Raw genomic sequence first — 12,731 nt, forward strand, 5'->3', positions numbered from 1 at the left:
CCAAATTTTGAATGAACCTGGGGGTATTTTCTTTACTCAGTAATTAAAACAGTTCTTGGCACATAGTAGTCGTAAGTAAACATGTGAATGAATTTTGAGTGATCAATCTGCAAGTTGAATGTTGAGAGCTAGAACTGCCTCTAGGAATTGGTGCTGGGGACATCTTTTTGTGCTCTTCCTATTTCCCCTATCGTCCTAACTTCTTTTGCTCTCCTTTGGGTTTATAAAAATGAAAAAATAATCAAATTTATGGTGATGGAAGGAGAACTGACTCTGGGTGGTGAACACACAATGGGATTTATAGATGATGGAATGCAGAATTGTACACCTGAAATCTATGTAATTTTACTAACAATTGTCACCCCAATAAATTTTTTAAAAAATGAAAAACTAGAGAAGGTTTTTCATAAGTTTAAATGTCAAATGTAACTCAAGGGGCCTGCGTAAAGAGTTCATCACCGGGAGAGTGTGTATGGCAACCTGCTTTGTTTGATTGCTTTAGAGAATGTGACAGGTTAATGCCGTGTCTATGAATCGAGACTTGTAGCAACATCTGGCCAGTGTGATCGCTTCCTCCTACAAGGTCTTTAGTAGCAGGATGAGATGGTGACCATATTTTTATTGCTCATTCAGAACCTTAATCATTCATGGATATGAGTCATACTTATTAGTAAAGTGCTGAAGTCTTTCAAACTTGAGAGGAGTCATGATGTAATCCAACTCATTCTTCTTAATAATCCTGAAAATCAAATGATAGCTTACAATAAAATGTAACTTGAAAAACAACCTTAATTAGTTCAAAGCCCCATGACATTGGAATGGTAACAGTACCTCAGAGGGCTCCTGATTAAATTCATTCTACTCTGAGAATTCCCTAGCAGGATAATCAAGACCATTAAATGTTTTCTACCCACGCTTATATATTATATACTCTTTTCTCAGTGCAGCTATTCTTGTGTTGCGGACCTTTCATAGTAAGTGGAATTGAGCTATAAAAACATCTTGGACTTGCCTTGTGTTCCCCGGTAAAAGTTTGCCACAAAGCTTTCAGTCTGCAGTTTGGGTATCCCAAGTGTTACGTGCTAGGCCAGCTGAAGATCTGCATCATGAATTTTTAGGATGCAGCTAGTTTGACATCTTCATCAATTGAAACTATAAACATTTTGCTTTATTCTTGTGGTGAAATTTTAGCTTTATCTTTTGCAGAAATGTTCTAATACCTAGTGCTGTGTGTAAGTTGTCTGTGGTTGGGGCGAAAATGGAGTTTTACGTTACAACTGGCTAGCTTCAGATCACAATACGTTTGTAGATAAAGCCCTTTGAAGAAGAAAGCCTCTTTCTGTAGTGGACTAGACAAAGCCAGCAGCGCTGTTTTCTTTTTGTTCTTGAATTTACCTCAAGAGGGCAACAAACACTTCACTTTCAGATAAAAATTTACATAGGATTTGAGTCTTCATTGCATCAAATCTCATGCATGGCTTTTGGGAAGTAATAAAAGTGCAATCTGGGAGCCATAAAACCATCCATAAATGTTACACAGAATCCTGTCAAGCCACACTTGACGTGTTTTGCTCTTTTCTCCTGGTCTCTGTGCTTTTATGAGATAATCTGGGGAAAAAAAAGCCGATTTGTGGCATCTTATTTGCTTTGTTGAGGTAAATTTTTACTACCAACTCCCTATTACAGAGTTGGTATTTGCTTTTTTAGGGAAACGTCATATAATTTTAAGAAATAGTAGTCTGGTTTGTACTACAGAACTAGAGATATAGAAAACTATTTTCAAAAGTTAACGTCTTTGAAATAAAGAGCAGTACAGAGATACTGTGTTTTCTTCACATTGTTTGAATGAGACATTTATTTTCTTGTTCTCTGTATTATATTGCACAGAGGGTATTTGTGAAAACTGGGTGGGTTACCCAGTGTGGTTAACCTCTCAGATGGAAAATGATGAATTTCACATTTCTTTTACTATTAGTTGATATTAGTTGTTTTTGCTTGCTAACTACCCATATGTAATACTGACTTTCATTAGCTTAGCGGAAGTTTTCATTTCAAAGATTAATCATTTTTAATTAGGTTAAAAATTGTATATTATGACAGATGAATCAACAATGTTTAAGTTGAAAAGTCTTTGTTCAAATTAGGGTTAGCTGACGTGTCCGTTTTTGTTATGTGTCTCACATGATAAAAGTTTTGCTTCTTATTTAAAAGATTACAAGTTAGGGTAAGGAAAAAGCCTAAAAGGTGAACATGGTTATTATTTATGGCAAATGAGTAGGGAAAAGTATGTTACATCCTTGCAGATGGAAAAATTGGAAAGCTGAGTGAATAGTTCAAGGACAAAGCAGGTATGGTTTCTGTGAAGGCTCATTAAATCAAGCAAAATGATAATCACTGATTTCTATCAGCTAGACTGAGACTCTTCAGTTGTCTCCAGAGAGCAGCAATTACTGGTGACTATCGTCCTCTAAAAATCATAGCTCTGGAGATGAAAAGGACCTGCAGTGGGATCTGAGTCACGCATTCACCAGAATGCAAATGTTGCCAAATAACTCAGAATAACCTTTTAAAATAGTTTTATTCCTTTTTAATCAGCCCTGCCCAGAAGCAGTTTTACATTCAGTCTTTCCTGCTCCTTGGATGTTTTCACAAGATGTAATTTAAAAGGACAGTTAGCCATCAAGACGTGGGTGAGTCATACCTTCACCCTGTGGAATTAATTCATTTCAGTTCCTTCCTCTCCCCCTCCTATCCCAATCAATGACTTGGAATCCTCCAACTATATTCTTATGTGTCTTAGAAAATCTAGAGTGCTAGGTAATTTTAGGTACCAGGCCCAGAGCACAGTTTCATAGACTTGCAGTTATGAAGAACGCAAAAGCCTAAGAAGGCCTGAAAGGGAATGTCTCCTGCCTTGCTGCACTGGGCCTTATTTCTGGGAGACTTCAGAACCTCCTGTGTTTCTGTACTTTGGCTCAACTGCTCTCCCACACCTTACTTTATGTATTGACCACTTTTACTTCCTCCCTTGATCAATCAGATTTGCATAGATGGTGACCAGGATCCTTAACATTGGCAGTCCAACCTAAAAAATGGAAAGACTTTTCCTGTGAACACCACATGGCTGTGTTCTGCAATACTTGCTTTATCACATATCTATTCAGCTATCCGTTTCTCCATCCATCCATCAGCCCCTTTTTTTCCTCCAAGATGCATTTCAAAGTAAGTTATAGACTTCAGTACACTTCTCCCCAACTGTGTCATCGTGCACGTCATTAACTAGTTTGCTGTTTGTGGTATTTTCTTTTGAAGTTAATATACATACGATGAAATGCACAGATCTTAAGTGTACTATTATATTTGATGAGTTCTAATAATTACAATACCGGTGCTGCAAAACCCTTTTAATATATACAAGGTCTGCCAAATAAGTTCATGAACTTGTTACAATGATGTTGCTAAGCTTTTTTGCTCTCAGAGGAATTATTCATTATGAATTTGTACCAACTAGACAGTTAACCAAGTTTACTATTTGGACGTGCTGAAAGGGCTGCGTGAAAAAGACGAAAATGACCTGAACTTTTCACCAATAATTTATGGCTCTTGCATCACGACAATGCACCAGCTCACATGGCACTGTCTGTGAGGGAGTTTCTAGCCACTAAACAATAACTGTATTGGAACACCCTCCCTACTCACCTGATCTGGCCCCCAATGACTTCTTTCTTTACCTGAAGATAAAGGAAATATTGAAAGTATGACATTTTGATGACATTCAGGACATCAAGGGTAATACGACGACAGCTCTGATGGCCATTCCAGAAAAAGAGTTCCAAAATTGCTTTGAAGGTGTCAGTGCATAGCTTCCCAAGGGGAGTACTTCAGAGGTGACTGTAGTGATATTCAGCAATGAGGTATGGAGCACTGTTTTGTAGAATGAGTTTGCAAACTTAATTGTCAGACCTCGTAGATCATTACCATTATCCCAGAAAATTTCGTTGGGCCCTTTCCCAGTAAATTCTCACCTACACCTCCCAGAGGCAGCTGTTCTTATTTTTTCCCTTTTGTAGATTAGTTTTGCCCATTCTAGAACTTGATGTAAATGGAACCGTATAGCACATATAGGCGTATCTCGGAGATACTGCAAGCTGGGTGTCAACCACTGCAGTAAAGTGAATAATATCGCAGTAAAGCAAGTCATGAATTTTTTGGTTTCCCCATGCATATGAAAGTTATTTTTGTACTGTACTGTAGTCTATTAAGTGCAATAGCGTTATGTCTAAAAGACAATGTACATACCTTACTTTAAAAATACTTGATTGCTAAGAAATGGTAACCATCATCTGAGCCTCTTAGAAAAATGGCACCGAGAGACTTACTCGAAGCAGTTTTGCCACAGACCTTCAATTTACAAAAAACAAATGCAGTATCTGCACAACACAGTATACTGAAGTGCAATAAAACAAGGTCTGCCTGTACTCTTTTGTGTAAGGTTTCTTTCACTGTGCATAATCTTTTGAGATTCATCAGTGATGTTGGGTATTTCAGTAGTTGTTACCTTTTGAGAGCTAGGTAGTCTTCCATTGTATGCATAGAGCACAGTTTTATCCATTCTGTGGATGGACAGCTGGGCTGTTTCCAGTTTGTGGCCATTATGAATAAAACTTTAATAAACATACTTCTATAAGGTTTTATTGTGAATATATTATTTTTCTCTGGTAATAACTAGAGGTGGATTTGCTACATCATATGTTTAGTTTTATAAGAAACTGCCAGACGGTTTTCCCAAGTGGTGCCATTTTTACTCCCACCATTAATGTATGAGCATTCGTTGCACATCCTCACCAACATAGGGTGGTGTTGTCGGTCTTTAATTTTAGCCATTTTACTGGGTGTGCAGTGGTGGTTTGTTGTTTTAATTTGCTTTTTTTTTTTTTTTGACGACTAATGATGTTGAGCACTTTTTGTGTGCTTATGCATTCTGTATATATTTTTGTGAAGTGTCTGTTAAAATCTTTTGCCTATTTTTTATTGGGCTGTTAGATATCTATCTGCTGGATACCAGTCCTTTGTTAGATCTACATTTTGCAAATGTGAAAACCCAGTCTGTGGCTTGACAATTCATTATGTAAATGATAATCATGGAACAGTTTTTTTTTTTTTTTATTTTGATGGAAGCCTGATTTAGCACTTTTTTCTTTCATAGTTATTGCTTTCTGTATTGTCTGTAACAAACCTTTGCCTACTCCCAGAGCAAGAAGATATTCTCCTGTTTTCTTCTAGTTCTAGTTTTTATATTTATCTCTCATGTGTAGGCTTATAATCCATCTTGAATTAATTTTTATGTGTAGTGTGAGATAGGAGTCAGTGTTTTTTTTCTCATAGATATTTAATTGTTTCACCATCACTTGTTTAAAAACTTTCCTTTCCCATTTAGATTGTATCAGTGCCTTTGTCAAAAATCGATTGACTATAAATGTGGAACTGGGCTCTCTTCTATTCCATTGATCAGTTTTGAATCCTTATGACAGTACCACACTGTCTTGATTACTGTAACTTTATAGTATATCCTGAAGTCAAGTAGTGCAAATCTTCTAACTTTGTGATTGGTTTTTCAAGATTGCTATGGATATTATAAGGCCTTCATGTTTCTATATAAAGTTTAGAATTAGTTTGTCAATTTCTGTTAAAAAAAAAGTGTAATGAGATGGGGATTGTGTTAAAAATGTAGAACAATTTGGAGAAAATTGCCAATTTAACAACATTTAGCCTTCTAATCCATGAACATAGTTTGTCTTCTCATTTACTTAGGTGTATTTTAATTTCTCTTAGCAATCGTCAGTGTAGAGATTTTGTACACTTTTTGCTAAATTTATTCCAAAATATTTTTGTTTGTTGATGCCATAGTCAATGAAATTTTAAAATTTCATTTTCAAATTGTTTACAGCTAGTATAGTCATCCCTCGGTATTCACAGAGGATTCGTTCCAGGACTGCCGACCCCCACCCCGAGATAACCAAGTCCATGGATGCTCAGGTCCCTTGTGTAAAATGGCATAGTATTTGCATATAACCTACACTCATGTTCCCATACACTTTAAATCATCTTTCCCATATACTTACAATACCTAATACAATGTAAATGCTATATAAATAGTTGTACTGTATTGTTTAGGGAATAACAAGGGGAAAAAAAGTCTGTGCATGGTCAGTACAGATGCACCCAGTAACCACCAAAGGGCTAACTACATAGTACATGTCAACAACATAACTTTTTTTTCCCCCCAAATATTTTCCATCCATGGATGTGGAACCTGAGGATACAGAGGGCCAACTATATACAGAGGATGCCAAAAAAAATGTATACACATTTTAAGAAAGAAAAATTGTATTAAAGTTGTAATCCAATGAATAATGCTAGCATTCATTTGATTAACGCCATCTTTTGAGTAAACATCATACTACATACACATTGCTACATAATTCAATTCAACTTTGAAGAGTAACGCATAGATAACATCGCTTAAAATGTGTATGCATTTTTTTGGCACCCCCAGTATAGATATCCAATTGATTTTTCTATAGTAATCTTACATGACCTTATTAAATTCACTGTTTAGTTCTAAAACTTGTTTATGTAAATCTGCTAGGATTTTCTTCACAGTCATATAATAGGCAAATACAGTGTGTTTTAATTTTTCCTTTTGGATTTGCCTGCCTTTTTCTTACCTATTGCAATGGCTGGAACATTCAGTACAGTGTTAAATAGAAGTGGTAAGAGTGGGCCTCTTTGTCTTTTACCAATAATACAGGAAAAACATTTAATATGTTAATATTAAGTACAATGTTACTTTTGGGGTTTTTTGTAGATAGCTTTATTAGATTGAAGAAGTTTTCCGAGAAGTTTTGTTAACTCAATTGTCTGATGATTTCACTGCATCTAAGTCACATGATTTCTCTGCGTCTGTTTAAATAGTCACATGATTTTCCTCCTTTATTCTGACAATGTAGATTACTTGGGTTGATTTTTTTAAAGAGTTAAACTAACCTTACATTCCTAGGGTAAACACTATTTAGTCATAATGTATTATCCTTTTTATATATCACTAGGTTCGACTTGATAATACCTTGTAAAGCATTTTGTGTCTGTGTTCCCGAGGGATGGTGGTCTGTAATTTCCTTGATTGTAGTTTATTTGTCATGTTTTGGTATTTGTGTTATGCTGGCCCCCTAAAACAAGTTGGGAAGTATTCTGTTTTCTGAAAGAGTTCATATAAAATGAAAGTGATTTCTTCCATAAATGTTTGCTAGAGCTCACCAGTAAAACTATCCAAGGCTGGAGTTTTCTTTATGGGAGGGTTTTGGATGATGCATTCAATTCCTCTAATAGATGCAGGTATGTTCAGATTTTCTGTTTCATTTGGTAAGTTATATTGCTCAAGGAATTTGTCTATTTCATCCAAGTTGTCAGACTTTCTGGTATTAAGTTGTTCGTGATATTCCCTATTATGCTTTCAATGTCTATAGGACAGTAGTGACCCCTCTTTCAATCCTGATACTGACAGTCTGTAGTCTCTCTTTTCTTCTTGATTAATTAGAGGTTTATCAATTTTGTTCCTTTTTTTGAGAATTAACTTTTGGTGGTGTTTATGTTCTCTACATTGATTTCTGGCTTTATTTATTTTTTTATTATTCTACCTTCTTTGGATTTATTTTGCTCTTTTTCTACAACTTAAGTAAGGAATAGAAGCTTGGCTGTCATTACAGACCTTTTTTCTTTTCTAATGTAAGTTTTACAGTTTTAAGTTTTTCTCTAAGCACTGTTAGTTGAATCCCACATATTTTGGTATATTGTATTTTTATTATTATTCAATTCAAAATATTTTCTAAAACCTTTATATTTCAACCCACAGAGTATATAGAAAGGGGTTGTTTGATTCCCAAATACATGGGGTTTTTCTTGATATCTTCTTATTACTGATTTCTAATTCCATTTTGGTCAGAGAGGGTCTGGTCTATTCTATATGATTTCAATTTTTATTTAAGACTTGTGGCCTAGCATATTTGATCTCTCTTGGTAAGCATACTATGTGTATTTACAAGAATGTGTATTCTGCAATTGTTGGATATAATGTTCTATAAATATCAGTTAAATCAAGGTGATTTATATTGTTCAGATTGTCTTTGGATTTTTTTTTTTTCTGTCTACTCTGTCAGTTGCTAAGAAAGGGATATTAAATATCCAACTACGGTTGAAGAACTATTTCTCCTTTAGTTATATTAATTATTTATTTTGAAGAGCTGTTAATAGGTGCATATTCACTTATGATTGTTATATTTTCCCGATGTATGAGCTTTTTAAATCATTATGAAATTACCTTTTTATTGTTATGAAATGTCCTTTATCTCTGGTATTGAAGTTCCCTTTACTTGATGTTAATTTAGCCATTACAGCCTTCGTGTGCTTATAGTTTTCCCTATGTATCATAGTTTTCCATGCATTTACTTTCCACTGATGTGTGTCTGTATTGATAGTGGGTTTCTTGTAGACAGCGATCTGTAGTAGTTGAGTCTTGTGTTGTTTTTTTAATCTTCATCCATTTTCACAATATCTGCCTTTTAATTGTTAACAATTACTATAATTATTGATACAGTTGGATTTTTATCTACCAGTTTAATCACCCCTCACTTTGGTTTTCAGTAGCAAAGAATAATAATTTTAGTGAAGACTGTTCTTGTCTAATTTTGTATAATGCATTTTTTTTCTATATTCTTTAATATGGTATGTCTTCTTGATAGGATAGAAGGTATTTGGTACATGTTATTAAATGAATGCAGTGGAAAGAGATACGCATTCGGTCAGGAGACCTAGGTTCCAGACTTCTGTTATTTTACATTATGACCAGATTTAAGCCACTTACTTGTCCTGTTTTTAGTTTCCTCTCCTATAAAAATGGGGGGGGTTGGACTAGATTATCTTTAAAATTATTGTTTTCTCTGACATTCTATGATTTGAAGGTTTTGATTGGAATGAGAATTTTTTTTCTAAGATGTGTTTGCAAGTTATTTTTCAGGTAGCAGTCCTTCCTGACAAAACTGTTCCATAATGCACATAAACTGGGGGTGCCAAAAAAATGTATACACATGACTTGTATTCGTCTTTTGTTATCGGTATATATGGAGTATTACAATTTTAATAGTTTCTTCCTTTCTTAAAATGTGTATACATTTTTTGTCACCCTCTGTATGTATGTGTATGTATACATGTTTTACATTTAAATGTAAAGATAATACTAAAAGAATGTGTAGTAACTTATTTTTTTTCTTTTCTATTAATAATGTGTTGCTGTTCTTCAACTGTCTGATTAGGAGTATAAAATTGTAGCATTCTTGTCAGCCTTTGAGAGTATTAAAGCCTAAAATGTCGTAGGTTGTTTTTCGTGTATCTTACACCTTGTTAACTAGTTTGATAGGGAGCAAGGGCCTCTGATTAGTCTCTCAGCTGCAATGTCACCAGGTTAGTTTTTCATCAGTAGTACACATTTAAAAATCAAAATTCTGTTCCCGTTTCCTCCGCTCGTGTTGGCAGAACCCTATTGTTTTACAGACCTTCTTGACATAACTGCCTGATCCAGGAAGTAAACTTGACCACCATCTCAAAAAAAGGAGGGGGGAAGACTAGTTATTTTTAAATCCTCAAACACACCAGACGCCCAGCTCAATCATTTTTAAGTCTAGAATACCACTACCACAGCATCGTGCAGAACGTAAAATTTTATTGAGGTATTTTCCACATATGAGTATAGAAAAACAATTTTTTTTCTCTTGCTGCTCCTACTGAGGAATTATACCAAAAACCCCAGGTGGTGGTGAGCATTTCAAACAAATCTTTGGCTGTCCAAAGGAGTTTGTAAAATCTCCTTACTCATTGTGGGACTAAGATACAGAGGAGTTTGTACATCCTGACCAATGACAGTTAGTACTTCATCTACGTAGCATTAGTTTTTACTTTGCAGTTGGGTGTGAGCAGGATGAGTTTGAGTTAGTGGGGTGTCCGGCAGGAAATTTCCTAACCCTTTCAGGAATTTGGGCCCAGGGCTCCAGTGAGATTTCACACAGTACTAGCCTGAGGCCCTTCCAGCTTCATTAATGACAGGCTTTAAAAGCAGACTGCAGCATATTGATAGTAATGAGAAGTGGGTTTTGATACCGCCCTATTCTTGGAGTGGATCAAGAAACAGTTTTCAGAGGGTAATAAAGAGACCATAACATTTGGTGTGCTGTCTTCCTTCCGTGTCCCTTGGTTGGGACCCGTAGTGCAAGAAGACAGTAAGTAATAATAGAGATCATTTTTATAGGTCACTTTCTTCCTTTCAGAAATAGGAGAGTGCTTCCCAAGAAATAATCTGTATCCATTTTTATTGCTGCCACTTTTAGCTCTGTGCAGTTTTATTTCCTGCAGAATACCTGGCCTAATGCTAAGCACCTTCTGGGGTTACTGTCTGCAGGAGGAAAGATAACCAGTAGAACGGTCTAGAGGCTGCTGTGGGAGTGAGGAGAGACCTCCTGTGACCCCAGTTATGCCTACTTCATGTATTCTCATACTTGTACTTTTTTATATCGAAGGAGAGGTTTTAGAGTTGAAGCCCCTAAGCAGTTACCTCGAAATGCATTCCAGCTTGCTCCCTTCCAGGAGCTTCCTGTCAAGATGGGGAGACAGACATATCCACAAAGAACAAGGCAACCTGTTGTCATAGTACGGGCGAGGTGCTTTGGGAATGGGAGCACAGAGTTCTTCCTGAGAGGTGCTGGGAAGGTGTCATAGGAGGGCAAATGTACTTGAGCTGTGTTTTGAAGGCTGAGTAGCACTTGGTGTTTGTTTGCTTTTAAATTCTTAGGTTATTGTTTGATTTCCCCCACCCCCTGTAAAAAACAATGCTGTCAACATGTTATTGGCTTAAATTAGGCTTTGCAGAGAATATAAGCATCTTTTAATAGTTGGTGCCTGATCCTGTGGCATACAAAAAAGTGTAGGAGTCAGCCTAGCCCCATGCTGCTGGAGTACAGGCTCTTTTAAGATGACCCTGTACTACTCCCAAAACAGCAGTGAAATTGGAATCAGAAAACCCCTGACTTTGTCTCTTAGAAGCTTATGATCAGGGTAGGAAAATATTTGGTACATTTCCGGGATGCCCAGGAACTTAAGATGTCTGTGGTCCCTGGAAGGTGTGGGAGCTGAACTAGGTATTAAAGGAATGTCATGCTATTGGATGGCTGTCTAAATGACATGAAGGATGATAGCAGGCCATAAAATGTCAGCTCACGTATTTTACTTAGATGAGTTGAAAGTCTGTGCACTATTTGCATATTTAGGAACAATTATTGATATCTTTACATTTCTGATTCAGTGACATGTAGGACTAAATACAGCATTAACAAAAGATTCTAAAAAAAATGCAGTGACCTTATACTTTGTTCTTTAAGAAAATACTCCATTGTTTTTGACGTTTAAATTTGATAAGAATTCCTGCTTATTGCTTTTCAGATGAAATACAGTTCTGAAAATGATAGTGGTAAAACCCTTTTTTAAATAAAATACTGGCTTCAAGAAACTTGAATTATTTTTTTTATTTCTCCATTTCTGCTCCTGCAGAAGGAAATGATGTTTCCACCCAGAGGAAAGATTGTTTTTGAAATGGAGTTAAATTGTTGTTTGAGAATAAGATTTGCCTCTATAGCCTATACTATATTCTGTCTACTTTTGAAGAGACCTTATCATCATTGCAGCAACCTCCTCTATCTGTCTTGGCTGGGCCTTTGACGATCTGTGCAATAGAAAGATTAGGTAGTGAATTTTCTCTTTCCTCTAGACAAATTCCCATTCGTGCAGTTGCCTACCCTCTCATTTTTTTCCCCAGTGGAGCAAGGTTCTGTTGTACTGCTGAGCTTGCTAACTTAATGGCTTCTTTTAAGAAAGACTGTAGGCTTTATAAAAATATCGATTAATAGGAAGGTTTATGATACGGTTTTGGAATGCCTGATTCTAAGATGTTCTCCTTTACTTTCTTAAATATACTCACTTAGAGTTTTCTGCTTTTTGGTTTTTTGATCAACTTTCATGCAGTTTGCTTTCTCCATAACATGTTTGTTTTAATTTTAAAAATAATGGTTTTTTCTCAAATACAATAATTGATATTTAAAGAAAGTGAGTTACATTTATCCTATGGCATTATGTGCTTCTGTTACTGCATGCTGCGGTACCCACCTATTTGAGAGGCATGAGACTTTCTGATTAGATTGTTTCAGAGGAGTCACAATGATTTAGTATCCTTTCTTAGGCAAAATTTGATAAAATCTGAGCCCCTTTTCTGCCTTATAATTCATCTTATAGTAACTTTGGACTAGTTGTTTACCTTTAGTCTTGTTGCTTCTATAATTCTATACAAAACCTTATGGAATACAGTAATAAACAATACAAAAAAAGTTTGAATGTCTAAAATGAAAGACTTCAAAATTAGTCCTCCAATTCTGTGGTTCTTAAATGAATAATTATTAACATTAACATTAAATAAGTCAGTTTTTATAGACTGTTAATAAGGAATATGTCTAAAGGAGTAGTCACAAATGATGGAGGCTTTTATGATTTTTACTTTTCAAGAAAGCGCTACGAACTTCTTTGGAAAGAAGGAAATTAAATGACAAAAAAGGTTTCCCTCACACTCCCCAAAGAAT

At 35.6% G+C, this 12,731-nt stretch overlaps 1 protein-coding gene across 1 annotated transcript in view; it reads left to right on the forward strand.

Annotated features, from left to right (window-relative positions):
• ELP3 (elongator acetyltransferase complex subunit 3) overlaps positions 1 to 12,731 on the forward strand; it is a gene marked incomplete at its 5' end in the record, with an annotated part of 76,298 nt that overhangs the window by 17,997 nt on the left and 45,570 nt on the right. The window lies entirely within an intron of this gene.

Source organism: Rhinolophus hipposideros (assembly GCF_964194185.1).
Source record: "Rhinolophus hipposideros genome assembly, chromosome: 16".
NCBI lineage: Eukaryota > Metazoa > Chordata > Mammalia > Chiroptera > Rhinolophidae > Rhinolophus > Rhinolophus hipposideros.